Genomic DNA, 15674 nt, shown 5'->3' on the forward strand with positions numbered 1-15674 from the left:
CATGAATGTAAATTCTAGCCTCTGCTAATTTTGATGACAGTGACTTCTCTTCTTTATGAGGTGCATAATGAGCTGGACCACAGTCTAGCCAAAAGCCATGACAAGCTCCAAGCATGCCCTGGTGGCCTCCCCTGCTTTCTGTACCCAAGGTTTAAATGCAGACTGCCTCCAGTCAGAGCACATGAAGAACCACACTCTGGAATAGACAAATGGCTCTTTTGTTTTACATTCTTTTTTTTAATTAGCCCCCTTTTTTAATGACCTAACTTAATATGTGTCAAAAGGTGCAAAACACAGCATGACTTCAGTTTTAAAAGGGAGCGTTTGCCTTTAATCTCGCAAGTAAAGCAAGTACCCTCTTTAACTATCAGCAGCAGCAATTACATTGTGCTTTATACATTGTGGGTTTCGTGCCACCTCATCAGCTGATTAAATGGTCAGGAATTGAGATACACACACACACACCTGTTTTCTGGTGTGTTTAGAGCCAACATAATATGCTCTATATTCTTACATTTGATGGCGTGTTCAACTCTATTGTCAGCACAAGGATGCAATCCTGAGCATAGTTACCAGGAAATAATTCCCTTTGAATTAAGTAGCACTTGGTGCAGGTACTTTTAAATTTTAACGAATTACATTTATAACTCGCCCTTCCTCCCAGGAGTTCAAAGTGCCTTACATAGTTCTCCCAACCCATTTGATGCTCACAACTACCCTGTAAGGTAGTTTAAGCTGAGAAACAGTTACTCAATGAGTTTAAACTTGATCTACACCCAGTTATCGCCTGATACTCTAGCCTTTATCAATGATTTTGATTTACTAAATTTGTCCACATGTTCTCACATGAAAAGTCAGGAACAGCATTACAACATTGTGTGGTTTTTTGTTGTTGTTTGTAACCAGCAGATAATTTGCAACTGAAATTACACATGGAGACTGCTGGCCGCTAGATTGAAAGATAATGTCCACACACGGAGTATTGCAGTGCATTGCTGTGCCCATGAGGAAGATGTGTGCAGAGTATACAAATGGATAAAAGACTCTAGGCTACATATTTATCTTATGCATGTCATTGGCCCCCTTGGAACCATATTAGAAAATAATAATGCATTGTGGGAAGGGCAGATGGATGTCTATATGTACAGTGACTATGATTATCTGCTGCATAATAATGGTTAGAAGCCCTACCTGACATTCTGTGTTTGGACAAACAATCCAGCAGGGATTTGTGTAGTTGGAGGGCTTTGAGAGCCACACCGGCAACCTGAGACCAAAGTGAGTTTATGCAAAGGCTGGGGATTCTTTTCAGGATTTGTAAAACAAATGCATTTCTGTGATGCTGATCATGGCCACCTGCTATGCAGGGTGTTAAATAGGCTATCTCATTTCCATATGTGCATATGTAACTTAAGTCCTGAGTTCTTCTAGGCTGTCCTTGAAAGGGCTGCCAAGCAATTGAAAGGCATATATTCTATCACAATAAGCTTATTTCCGCAAAATCATCATTCCCTGCCCCAGGAGCAAGACCATCAGGGAAAAAGAAATATGTGCAGAGCTGTATTAAATTCCAGAAAGCCCCTTATATTTACCAGAATATAACTAAGCATCTTATATTATATTTATATGCATGTTTATGATACTGGAAAGCTCTCCCTATTTTATATTTGGTTTGCTTTGAAATTATGGCATAAAGGCTCATAACCTTGGCCCGAATGAGGCAATGTGTATGAGCTTCTCCACATGTCTCTTCCCAAAGTAGCAGCTCAGCATCCTGAACCTGCAATGCCCCAGCTATTTGAGTTCTGGGCTTCTCTTTAGAAGGCCCTGCCAATCCTGCCGAATTGTGCCAAATTATGTGTTGATTTTGTAATGCAGACTAATTTCCACCAGAGAGTAGGATGAGGCTCCCAAAATAGTTTTCACTTTTGACTAGGAAACGTATCAGCTGGGAACTGAAATCCTGCAGCCAAGAACAAAAAAACAAAACAAAACAAAACAAAAAGCAGCCCAACAAAACCCGACCACCAAACATTGGAGACGTTCCCGTCTGAATTCAGAAACAAACTCTGTGACTCACCTCCCATCTCGCCTTGTAACTAATGGCAGGCCTTAGATCCAGAGGTGAAAAGCCAGCAGACTAATTCATTGAGTCACAGGGCCTCTTTAAAATATTGATTGGTTCCTGCAGTTAAGCAAGAGAAAATTGTCGAAATACTGGATTTCATCTCTACAGGAGCCTCATACAGTAACAAACACAGACACTTCTCAATAGGATCAAGGCTCTGGGCATGAATGCACACACACACATGTCTGTGTAGTACTAATAAAATAACAAAGTAGGCTTACTTCTGAACATTACTCTGCATGCCCGGAAACAACAATAGGCCGCCATACCACAAACAAAAGGACGATGACATTTCAGAACACAAAGTAGAAAATACGAAGCAAGGTTGTTGAATGAAAAACCCAAAAACTAATGAAGAGAATTTGCTCAGCTCTGGAAAGACCTCCTTGAGAGAACCAAGAAGAAATAGTTTTAGAAGGCTGTTGGGAAATCAGAAGGGGTTTGGATGATACCCGCCCACCTCTCTTTGTTCAAGACAATTGTTTATATCCTTTCAGGATACAAATTTTTCCAAGGTGGCTCAGAAGCAACATTAAATAATTTTTTAAAAAAAACTGCAGTAAGCAACATTGGCATATAGTGACATGGTCGGTCATGACATAGTCATGACATAGTCACTGGATGCTTCCCACAGGGCAGCTGGGGGTAGAAGTAGCTATTTAGTGAACCATCATTCTGATTGGTTTGAGGAGAGACTAGCTGACACTGTGTCACTTCAAGCAAATGTTATACCACACTTTCCAGTGCATTTTCCCATCTCTGTGTTATTGCATACATTCCAACATGTATGTTGGAATTGGAACACACAACCTCACATCCATACTCCTATGGGAGTCACGTGACCCGTTTGACATCGCAGCACAAAATCGTGTGATATTGCAGCACCCAAAATGACCACCATGCTCTCACGGGGGGGGGGGGGGAATGTCCCAGTTTTTCAAGGAAACTTGCAAGGTATGACTCTGGTGTAAATTCCACCAAGTTAAGTTCCGCCAGCTAAGCCAAGATGAAACAATTACACGGTACAGTAGAAGATCTGCAGTTCTAAGATTGCTCATCCCCCCAAATCTTGAATTTGGGCCACACTGTAAGTCACTGCTCAGGAATATGGAATTAAACTTTCAGATCCTCTCTCTTTCAAATATGAGATATTGCATGAACGCGGTCAACAAGGGACTGATACGATTAAAGAAAAAGTTACAAATTACTTTTCCCCTGGGGAGATTTTAAAGAAAAGACTGGATAACCATTTGCTAAATGGAGATCCTCTACAGCCCAGGAGACAAAATGTTGGATTTGCCTCTGGAAGATCTAGGGTTTCTTTTTAAAAAAACAACCAACCTCACTGTGTGGGTATATCACTATTCAAAAATTCTACATTCTGATAGTAGGGGTTATAGCTGTAGCTCAGTTGCCAAGCACATGCTCTGCGTATATAAGGTCAGCCAGGTTCAAGTCCATGACATCTCCAATTAGAGCATCTCTCAGGTAGCAGAGCTAGGAAAGACATCTGTCTGAGACTGCAGAGCTGCTGTCAGTCATGGCAGAGAAAGTACTGAGTTAGACAGGCCTTTCATCTGATTCAGGTATGTGTGGTGTGTCTATACACACACACACACACACACACACACACACACACACAGTTTTAGATATATGGCATTCTAGTCAGGGCAGGTATATAGGGTCCTTTCCATAATTTGTTTTTGGGGGGGTTTTGGTCACTTTTTATAGTTATATATTTTAGGAGCCCATCAAATCTGCATGATGTTCAGCTTCAAAATATATTTAAAAATAAACTATGGCATGTAAATGAGCAGCTTGTGTGTTTTTAAAATCACTCCCCCCCCTCTCTAAAACCAAATATTCCAAACTTTAGTGGGCCTGAGTCATTAAGCAGAGAAGTATACTACAATAATAAAATTATCAAGCAAGCTTTTGACAAGCAGTCATGTGCTTGTAAATGAAATTTATTTAGGTGCCACTCAAAACATTGTAATTAAGAGGTACAGAATGTATTACCAGATGGTTCCTGTTCAGTATCTATTTCCTTTGGAGAACAAGGTGATTAGGAGTAAGCACTAACTTGTAATTGAGCACTAAAATACCCTAAGGGCCTGATCCAGCTCCCATTTTAAGCTACCATGGCAAGTGACCTAAATAAGAAAAAGTATTTCCTTTCAAACTACAGGAAACATTTGGATAAATGGGAATGCTGCTTATACTGTACGTGCTGTATTTATACCCTGCATTTTGCTTCTGTCAACTCTATCAACTCTGGATTTCCAGCAGAAAAATAAAAAAAATTCGAGATGATTTCACTTCCACCTCTTTTGTATGAACCACATGAAACAAAATAGTTGGCTTCCCCAAAAACAACAGTGATGGCATAAATAATGTTTTGGATGTTTAAGACATTTAGGGCAGGAACAATCTGCATCAGAGGAGTAAGTTGCAAATGCACTGTAACGGAAGCCTGCTTAAAATTAAGAACTCCTGAGCATTCTTGAAAGTAACTTCTGGTGAAAAGTGAGTTTAGGAACATCGAGTATGGAATGGCTCATTCTGTGATGGTGATGTTCTAAATTGGGATAGAACAGATCTGGGGTTCAAATGTGGCCTTCCACAGCTCTCTATCCTGTCCCTTGTGTTTCTCCCCCTCCATCGCCATCCCTGCTCCACACTCTCCTGAAGTGTCACTGAGAATGTGAGAATGTCTCTTGCTCTAACCTGAGTGGGGCTTTGAGAGCGGTGTGGGTATTTAGGAATCTTTGAGTTACCTTGCAGCCTATTCTACAAATGGTAAGTGTCACATCACTTGCTCTCTTTACTTTGGCCCTGACCCCCTTTGATTCTGCCTATACTCACCATGGCCATGTGTTTCCTGGAAGGTTGCTGTGGCGTTCATACAGAGCCCCCAGTTGTTTCACGGACTATTGACCTGTACACCACTACTTTATTTTTCCGCTGCCACCAATTTTGTGGAAAAAACCCAGGGTTCCCCAGTGAAGTATTGAGTCTCAGTCAGGTAGAGTTAACAATGAAGATTAAAGTTTATTTCAAACACAAACAAGTTTTAAAATATATTCGAAACGCTGTCACTCTATTCCTTCTCAGTCTTGCCCCTGTCTCTAACTCACTCTGACTCCTCTATCTTCCCCCACAAAAGAACCAACCGAACTGTCAAAACCTCTGGGCTGAGCCTCAAAATCAGGTAGGCTCCACCTCCGGGCTTTCTTGTTGGTCAACCTATTAACCTATTTCTCTCCCCCAATACAAACGTATCTCCAAAGAATGAGCAAACACCACAGTTGCCTTAGAAACAATGCATTCCTCAGGCTGAAAACACTTCCACGCCCCTGGTTTAAACCCTTGGTCTTCTCAAAGCTGAGGACAGCATGAAGCCTGAGACAAAAAGTAAGCTGATGAAAACTGTGGATAATTTATTGATTTAAAATATTTATGTCCTGTGTTTCCTTATAAAAGCTCAAAGCACCTACTAGATGAGGACTACAAAATCCAAAGCTCCAGAAGACAGACTCATATGGGAGTTGGTGGTCCTTCAGGTCCTCTTGTCCTGAGACGTATAATGGCAGCAGAGGGGGTAAAGACTGCATAGAGATGGAAAACAAAGTTGTTGCCAATATGCCACCAGCAGTGGTGAAGCTACCTGCTCTGGCACCGGGAGTGGTGTACATCTGGGGGCATTGCTGGCGCGTGTCCCAGGGGGCTTGGTGCACATCCCAGGGGGTGTGGTGTGCTTCATGATGTGTGCGGCAAGCGGCACGCATCCCAGGGCGTGTGCTGCAAGCATCCGGGGGTGCTGGGGGCAGGGGTGGCCATGATGTCACCCCCGGATGTCACCCAGGGCGGACTGCCCCCTGTCCTCCCCCCCCCCCCCCACGTCTGCCAGTGGCCACCGGACCAGAATTAGGCTGAGAAATTCCCTGGCATCCAGTGAAACTAATGGAGTAATGTACAGGACAGAACTTAAACTGGTAAGAACTATCAAAGTATGGTTCATACCAGAAAGGTAAGTAAAAACTTTTACTTATTTTGCTACATTTGGGGCAATAGTTTTTAAGTTCTTCATTATTTTCTTCTGGTTGTTTAAATAAGTGTTGTGGTTATTGATATATAATATTGTATTTATTGACTGGACAGATCAGCTATTTATGAAATACTGTTTACTAGATATTTGTGATATAGGTGTTGTGGTTATAGAGTTGGGCTTCTAAATTGTGTTTCTGTGTGCTCTGGCACTCGTCACCATGTTCTGTGCATCAGAAGAGGTTTAGTCATGCTGGCCACATGACCCGGAAAGCTGTCTGTGGACAAACGCCAGCTCCCTCAGCCTGAATCAAGATGAGCACCCATAGTCGAATTCAACTGGGGGTCCTTTACCTTTTTACCCTGTGGTTATAGATTTGGGCTTCTAATTTAGAAAATGTAAAGATGGAGGCTTGCAAAAGGTGAAATAGGCAGATATTGTTTTGTTAGACCATTAGAACATGGGGCCATCCAGCAAACTTGATTGGCAGCAGCAGGTTTGTTAGAAATAAAAGGAAGTACTTTGTCAAGGTAATACATAATTAACTTGGGGGATTCATTGCCAAAGGATGTGGGGATGACCACTAGCATAAATTTAAGAGGACATGGCGGGCTGTAAACTCACCACACACCTTTGACACGTCAGTAGGAGCAAATAGAATGCCACCGCTCTATAAAATATTGCTCCACAGTGACTTTGCCACATCAGCCACCACCTTTCCGCACATCAGAATCGGACCCCTCCCCCCCGAGAAAGTAGAAAACAGGTTTTCACATGTCCACTATGGATCAAAACCTCTTCAGTGTATTTACGGTCTGATAAAATACTAATGAGCAACTATTTGTGAGCCGATATGGTTGCTTTATTTTTACTTCAGTGTGGCTAGAAAGCCTAATACTTGTCTTTTATCAGGCACATCTGTATTTTAAATAGTTAAAAGGCAGCAGTCAGCAAGAAAACCATTGTTTTGCCTTAAATGCAAGACAGAGGTCTGAATAGCTCAGTGATTTAGGTAAAAGATCTTTCAGATATATGAATGCATCTCTACAAGCCAAAACGTGAATGCCCCTCCTTTTTTTATTATTGCAGTTCATGGGGGGGGGGAGTTGTTATATGCTTCCCGTATTTTCTGGAAAAGACTGGCATTAGTGCTCAGAGGCAGACAGCTTTGTAGAGGAAGTCACTACAAGTGGGCAATTTCATGAGAAATATATATTGATCTGGGTTGCATACTGTACTTTGAAAAGTTTGCTCAAAGATGAGGAAGACAAAAGAAGCCATCCAGAGGCAGCCTTATTGAATTTGCTGGCTTCCAATCAAGCCTCTGAAGGAGGGAGTTCGTTTTCTAATGTGCAAGATTGCATTCCTGTAACTTCTCAACACACAAGGCGGCCCAAAGTTCCATTGCACAGGACACATTAAAATGAACCAGAGATGCATGTTATGCAGCAAAACTAATTCATTTCTTTAAGAATTGTATTTCTTTCCCTCAGGGAGGCCAAGTTATGTCATGGTTTTCTCATCTCCCACAACAATCCTGTGAGGTAAGTTAGGCTCAGAAACGGTGACAATCACCCCCTGCCAGACCTTAAATTGTACTATGAATCAGCAGCTTTCTGCTGGTTGAAAGACTGGCTGCTTCTTGAGAACATAGACATTTTGGATTTAGAAGGTTTTAATAATGTTTTTGGGTGGCATGCATATCTGTGGTACGACAAGGTTAAAGCACATAAAGCATTTAAAAACCATATTGTCAGGAAAGCATTGTTCAATGTCTGGATTAGATATAAAGACTTGTTGGAAAGTAAAACCCCAAGGTGGCTGTCGCCAATGGAAGCTAAGTCTCAGAAAAAGCTCAATATGGAGGCCAAATGGCCAAAATATTGGGAAATTTTGGAGCAAGAAGGAGACAAATTGAAATTGCAGAGTTTTGAGAAATTAAAAGATAAAGTGCGAGATTGGCTTCATTATTATCAAATAAGAGAGGCCTATAATTTGGATAAAAAAATTGGCTTCCAGGTGGAGAAATCAAAATTGGAAATAGAATTGTTAGAACCCAAAACCAAGATATTGTCAAGAATGTATAACTTGCTGTTAAAATGGAATACACAGGATGAAACGGTCAAATCAGCTATGATTAAATGGGCGCAGGACATAGGTCATAACATTATGTTTGCTGACTGGGAGCAGTTGTGGACCACCGGTATGAAGTTTACGGCATGTAATGCCTTAAAGGAGAATATTATGAAAATGATTTACAGGTGGTACATGACCCCAGTTAAGCTTGCAAAAATTGATCACCTGCCTGACAACAAGTGTTGGAAATGTAAAGAAGCTAAGGGAACATTCTTTTATCTTTGGTGGACTTGCCCAAGGGTTAAGGCTTACTGGGAAATGATCTATAATGAACTGAAGAAGGTATTCAAATTTACCTTTGCAAAGAAACCAGAGGCCTTCCTTTTGGGCATAGTCGGCCAATTGGTGCCAAAGAAAGACAGAACATTTTTTATGTACGCAACAACAGCAGCAAGGATACTTCTCGCTAAATATTGGAAGACACAAGATTTACCCACCGTGGAAGAGTGGCAGATGCAAGTGATTGACTATATGGAGATGGCAGAAATGACCAGCAGAATCCGTGACCAGGGAGAAGAGTTGATGGAAGAGGATTGGAAAAAGTTCAAGGATTATCTACAGAAATATTGTAAAATGTTTGAATGTTAAAATGATGTGGGATGTGAAGGTAACATGGCATTTGGGATATGGTTAAAAGAGCTATGAAAAAAGAATTTTAAAAAAGAGAAGGGGGTAATGACTAGAATAATATTATGTTAAAGTATATAAGGTGGAGTAAAGGACCAAGATAAGGGAAATTAGACACATAATAAGTGGGAACATATAATTATAAATGAGGTTTGAAAGAGGGTTAGAATTTGCTGAATTTGACGGAATAAAGAGGAATACAAAAAAGGGAGATGTGAGGAGGTCAGGAAAGAGGGATATAGAACCTTGAAACTTAAAAGTGGATTTTTTTTCTTTCTTTTCTTTATTAAGTGTGTATTTTCTGTTTTCTGTTTTGATTTATGTGATTGTTTGATTTCTATGTTTTGTAAAATCCTAATAAACATTTATTAAAAAAAAGAAAAGAAACGGTGACAATCACCAAGTGAGCTTTGTGGCTTAGTGGGGATTTGAATCTGGATCTCCCCAAACCTAGCCCTAACCCCAGTAGGAGTCTCCAGCCTTGCAAACCCTCTGTATGCATTGGAGGGGGGGTTCCCTGACATGTTCTAATAATTAATCTAAGAAATAAGTGTATTGGGAGTGCAGCTTGCCACCACACTACATGTGTACATTCTCCCAAAACTGACACCTGAAAAGTGTAAACGTATCCTCAGATTAAATACACAGGAGTAATTGAAGGGGTGCACTTCCTTCTCACTTACTGCCCCTGCTTAAGTTTGTGACACCTGCCGAAAGACTGATGCTTGTCCCCTCCAGCATAGTATCTGTGACTTTTAAGCATCGTCTGGCAGGCTGACGTTCTACTGGTATAGCTTTTCCGGCCACAAAGAGAGATTTATGGGAAATTACTTCACCATGTGGATTTCTGCTTCTCATATATAGTGTTAAAAATCCCCGTCTAGGAATGCACCAAAAACACAATTCTGTGCAAGAATCGTAAAAGAAAAGTTTTCCCTGAAGAAGGCTTTCACACATTCGAACACGACTGGGGAACTTCTGGCTCTCCAGATGTTGCCGGAATACAATTCTCATCTGTATGGCCAGGAATAATGGCAACTGTAGTTCAGAAATGTATGGGAGGCCAAAGATTCCCCACACTGGGCATATTTTTATAAACGAATTGCTGGCATCAGTTCAGCTTCACTACCACCTCTCTTTTCTCTACCCTTTCAGCTTCTGCTGAATTTTGGTTCTGATTTTCTTTTTCATTTCATCCAGCTGTTAAAAGTACAACAGCCTTGCTAGGGCAAGGTGGCAACCTTACAAAAACCCTTTGGATCGCGGGCAACATTTTCCCAATCAGAAGTGGAAGAGGAACATTGAGTAAATCCATGAGAGGCTTCTTCATCGAACCTCAAGCTGAGCTGTTTCAAATTAAGCTTAAATTGAACTGTGCCATTTCCCACATAGGAGTACTGGGCAGGTTTTCTGTCCCTGAGGTGGTTGGCAACTCTGTTGAGAGATAACACACTTCAGATTTGCTTCCTTTCTTTTTGCCTGCTTTGTGGCTGATGCCACAATTGTAGGTCTCCTTAGTGATTTCTGAAGTTTAAATAAGCTGTATTTGTGACAGTGGGAAACAATTAGGCCCAGCTTTGCAGTCTGGAGGAGGGGGGAAATGGCCAGATTGATCTCCTAGGACCAAAGCAATGAATTTCAGGCTATCACTGATACCATGTTGATGAGTGGAGAGTATTCAGTATGTTTTGCAAACAAAAATAGCTATTTTGAATGCTGCTGTACCCTATCTCCATTCCATCACCGCAACCAAAGCTGTGCTGCAAAATGAAATCCCTCCCTGACATTGCAAATCAAAATCATAATCTAGAAGTGAAAACACATATATACCCCTTCCTGAAATATTCATCAAGCCGCCTAGCTAGGCCTCAATTAACATCACTTAATTGAATCATCCAAAACTTGGTCTTTTTGGCACAGTGTTTAGCGCTATGCATTCACTGGAAATAAGAGCAAAAAATGAGATGTGCAAGTTGCTTGTGGTTTTAATTATTTTAAGGAATGAATTGGGTCAATCAGAAGTATCATTTCTCATCCTCTGCATGTCATTCACTTTGCACTGATATGAAGTGTAGCACTTTTCTGAAAATTCATCCTTTTCACTTTTTTAAAAAAACAACACCAAGGACATTTCAATTAGTTGTCCTCATTCCATCAAACTAAATTTAGTCCAGACATGTCAGTCTCTGACTTTTAAACTTCCCTGTTTTTATACAATCTTCAACATCATTTAATAATACTTTTTTATTTTTAAGAAAAAAGTTAGCTCTCGCAGGAATTCTATACTAAAGTATTAGATAGAACAATTTAAATATTTAATAATTAATATTTCCATCATTACATTGTGGTGGCTTCTTTGAAGTAGCCAACAATTAAAAAATTTAAACTGGGATGGATCGGTATCTGGTTAAATTGTTTTTATTTCATGTAAGTCAAACCAGTATTATCCATTTGGGAAGCATTTGGGAGTTCAAATAACCCTTTATCATACCAGAGAGCATTTATAATTCACTGAATCTAATAAAGTGAGTACATTTTTGACACTTCTCCCCGTCAAACAGGAAGCCTGAGATTAGGTGCCCCCATATCAAATAATATCACTAGCATTTAAAAAATACTTTTAAAGTAGTGCAAACTTTAATTTCGCATCAAATGAGCCTCTTCACGTGGTGAATAATTTTCTTCCCTCTGACACAATTTAATGGCAATAATTTTGTAAATTGTCAATACATAATCATATCAGCACATGCCTGCTTTACAAATGGCACCTCCAGAGCGCACTAATTAAACAGCCTGCCTCACACCGTATCATCTTAGTAAACAAATGTAGGGAAATTCTCCCCCAACGCACCCCGCTCTTTCCAAAAACCACTGTGAGTCCTCTCTCTCTTTCACTCCTGGAAATCCGTTTGTTAAGCTTCTGTTTCATTTGCCTGCCTTTCAGTTTAAAGCGAGCCGCAGCTACTGCGAACACAATAATGAAAGAGGTCATGGAGCACCAGTTGTGCATGAAAGATGCGAAAATTTACTGCAAATGAGACAAGAGCAGTAAATTCATTTTTATTCAAATTACTGTCATCATACATTACCACTTCTCCTGTAAACATTGTGCTTCAGACAGTGTGACAGCATATTATTATTTGTGAGATTATACTATTATTAAGCTATTAACATGTCACCTCCTGCTTGAAACAATGACTCAGCTTGCTACTGCATAATAGGACAAGTTAGGAAGACAAGCTGAGGTGACTGAAAGGTTAGCAGTAAGAAGGCAGGCTGGGCTTAGAATGACAGCTGGCACTTAAAGGCCAACATTTATTCAAAAGAATCCACATAACTATTTGTTGTAGTAGTTGTTGCTGCTGATGATATTAAATGCACACACCCAATTCGTTTCCACCAACCGGTCCTTTAATTCTCTTTCTCTGAGCCTTATTACACTAATTCTCTAACCGTCAATTATTTCGGGGGCGGGCGGGGGGGGGGAGAGAAAACATTTCTTCAAAGGCAGAGCCAACCAGGAAACAAATACAGAGACAATGAGCCTAATGATTTAAAAAGAAAGAGGGGAAGAGAGGAAGAAAACCCAACCCCAGTCCGATAACCGTTCTTTCATTCACAACATATGGCTGCCTAATTGTGAGCTTAATAAAGAGAAGTTCAGCTTTGACCGCTCGGATGCTAGAAATGAGAGATCAACAGGGCTCGTACCATGCTATTACATGGCCTCTTCCTACTTTTGACAGAAAAGCTGTAAGTTGTCCTATAGGTATTATCGCTAGATTCCCCAGGAGGTTGCTAATGATTAAAATTTTATGGTTTATAGGCTTCAAAGGCATTTACTGTAGCATTGCCATCCAAAGTTACTGTGGCATGCAGATCACAATGCATCATATGCTCTAATTTTACCTTGTGTAAGTGCTTGTGACAAATCCCCCCACGATAGCCCTCCTACTTAGTATTCTTTTAAAAACTTCATTTGCTTCAAGGGAATATATGTCTCTCGTCTAAGAATATGTACGGGGGGGTGGGGGGAGTGGAGGCCTGGGGTCCAGAAAATGCATGGTGCCTGTGGCTTAATTTTGGCCCTGGATTCCAAAATATTAAAGCTCAAAAAGTACTTAATGCTCATCAGCTGCCACTGGGTTTAAACAAACAAATAAATAAACATTCTAGGCAATTTTTTTTTCTGGGAGGAAAAACATAGAACTAGAAAACTACCTTATCCAATTCAACTTACGGAATGCTCTGCCGCAAGATGTGTTGATGGCTCCTGGTTTGGACAACTGAATGGGGATTGTAAAATTTCATAAACCCAGAGGGTGTGCTCAATAGCTGTATGCCATGGTTACTAAATTAATTTATTTCATTTATATCCCACCTTTCTTCCAAGGAACCCAGGGCAGCATATGTGGTTCTTTACCCTTCAGTGTTTATCTTCACAATAACCCTGCAAGGTAGACTAGGCACAGAGGAAGGAGATTGGCCCAAGGTCATCAAATGAGCATCATGGCTAAGCAAGGAGTTAAGCATGGGTCTCTCCAGTCCAAGCCCAAGAGATGGCTAACCTTTCTTCTTCTTCTTTCGCCCCAGGGTCACTTTCACCCTTGACCAACCCTCTGGGGCTGAACTGGCCTGTGACATTTTGCTCCCAGAGGCAAAAGGCAAGATAGTGCTTCCCCTGTCCATGATCAGAAGGTGACTGGACTGAGGGCTGACTCAATCGTCAACACTGGCAACAGGACAACAGCATCTTTCAGCACACATGAGGGCTGCTAGCTAGTTCAGGGTATGCAGCACGGGCCACCTGGTGTACCTACTTCTGCCCTCCAACGGAGAACAGCCAAGGAGGAGATACTGCTTCCATCCCTCATCAACTGCCACCTGAGGTAGTTGGCTTACTCTGTCCAATGGCTGCACCAGCCCTGCTCTGGGGACTGTCTCTCACACAGAGGCAAACATAAACACAACTCCATGAAGTTCAGTTGAGGAGAGGTGTGTATATTATCACCCTCTCTCTACTTGTGAAATGATCTATCTGACAACCAGAAAGGGGGCAGTTTGAATCCTCATCAGGTTTTACCCCAGCACTGTATCTGCTTCAAGGGTGGGGAATCTCTGGCCTGGAGTGGGGAGCAGATGTTTATCACTTAAAGATTCCAATTGTTCCTCCATCGCCACATGCGGCAGCTAGGTGTTGCTTGTGGGCCAAATAGAGACCTCGGCTGGGTCAAATTTGGCTTAGAGGCCAGGAGTTCCTTACTCTGGTCTGTTTAATTTCTCTTTCTCTCTCTCTTTGCTACTGTCGCCACAAAAATCAGTGGAGTTGGGAGGGCAAAACATTTGCTTTGAGGGCTGGATTAAGACTCTAAACAGGGTTAGCTATCCCTGCTGTAACCACTACATGACACTGAAACCTGCATGTTAAACAACAGGATACCTCTTGGGAATAAACCAGGTCTGGGGAAAGCAGTCACATTTGCATCTTGCTTGTGAAGTTCCTGGAGGTGACTAGCTCACTACTGTTGGAAAACAGGGCGACTGAATAAATGGATCTGGGCCTGATCCCACAAAATTCTTCTTACATGCTTAGAAAACATTATTCCAAGCTCACCCTTGGAGCATTTCTCTTACTCCCAGTGAACCAAAGCTTTATTAGCAAAATATTTTTTTCATGTTCGTAAGCTAAATAATTTCAGCCACCTCATTAATGCATAGGAGCCTACAGACTGCTTTGCTTGTTACCCCACATTTAAAAGGCAGGCCCTAACCTTGCCTTTGTTCTGCAGCCACACTGCTGTGTTTTCACTTGGATTTTTGGCATAAGTCTGAAAGAAATGATAATAAGATAGAAATGGTTTTATCCAGATGTGGTTTTACATTTATAAGGTTCATTTACAGTGTAATCCTAAACAGATTCCCCTCAGAAGCAAATCCCAGAAGATTCAATGACACTTCCTAGTAAAATGTGGTTAGGATTGCAATCTATGCAGCTTACACAGGATATAGGATCACAGTCTAAATTATTCTTTTTGCTGTCTTTAAGAGTTCCACTGAAGCCTGGCTACTTGTTCATGTATTGCTGCCTCTGAGTGTGCGAACACTTTGATTTCCCTTGCTCTTTAAACACCATCTCTTTTATTAAGTTTAAACATGTTTATGTAAATAGCTTTCTACCCTTCTTGCTTAGCAGGTGTCTTGTGGGGGGAAATCATTGTGTAAAATCAAGTAAATACTAAGGGTTTCAATAGCTTTTCTCAAAATTAGTTTGGAAAGTGCCTTGTGAGGTAGAACAAACAGAGAGACATCAGTGTGTTATTAATGATACCTTTTTAAGCTTGCAAAGGAATAAAAAAGAAAAGAAAAGACAGTCAAACAAGGTTCTAACACCTCAAAGGCTCTCTTCTTTATGTGTTGGATACAATGAAAGCTACAATCCTTAACTACACTTCTTAGGCTCTGTGCTTAGAAGTGTCATTTTAAGCAATATTCTGGGCTTGAAGAATACATCTTTGATGTCTTGAAAGCTTGGATAATATGTACTATTTTGTTATCTTTGTCCTTAAACAGCTAAGTAGCTCAGAAATATGCAAATGTGAATAGCCAACAGGTCCCTATTTAAACCTTTTGCAAAATTATAAACACAATTCTGAAGATGCTGGTGGTACCTACATATGAAAGGAATGTCTGTGAGCCCTGATTGGAGATTTCCCTTCTCTCTCTTGTTTCATTATT

The 15674-nt window shown here is 40.9% G+C and overlaps 1 long non-coding RNA gene across 1 annotated transcript; it reads right to left on the reverse strand.

The window, feature by feature from the left end:
• Positions 1-11554: 11554 nt before the first annotated feature.
• On the reverse strand, positions 11555-13439 carry LOC128413424 (uncharacterized). The gene is made up of 2 exons (XR_008330337.1): positions 13161-13439; positions 11555-11903 (listed from the first exon to the last, which is right to left on the reverse strand). It is a non-coding gene; the product is annotated as an uncharacterized LOC128413424 (long non-coding RNA).
• Positions 13440-15674: the final 2235 nt, after the last annotated feature.

Source organism: Podarcis raffonei, chromosome 5 (assembly GCF_027172205.1).
Source record: "Podarcis raffonei isolate rPodRaf1 chromosome 5, rPodRaf1.pri, whole genome shotgun sequence".
NCBI lineage: Eukaryota > Metazoa > Chordata > Lepidosauria > Squamata > Lacertidae > Podarcis > Podarcis raffonei.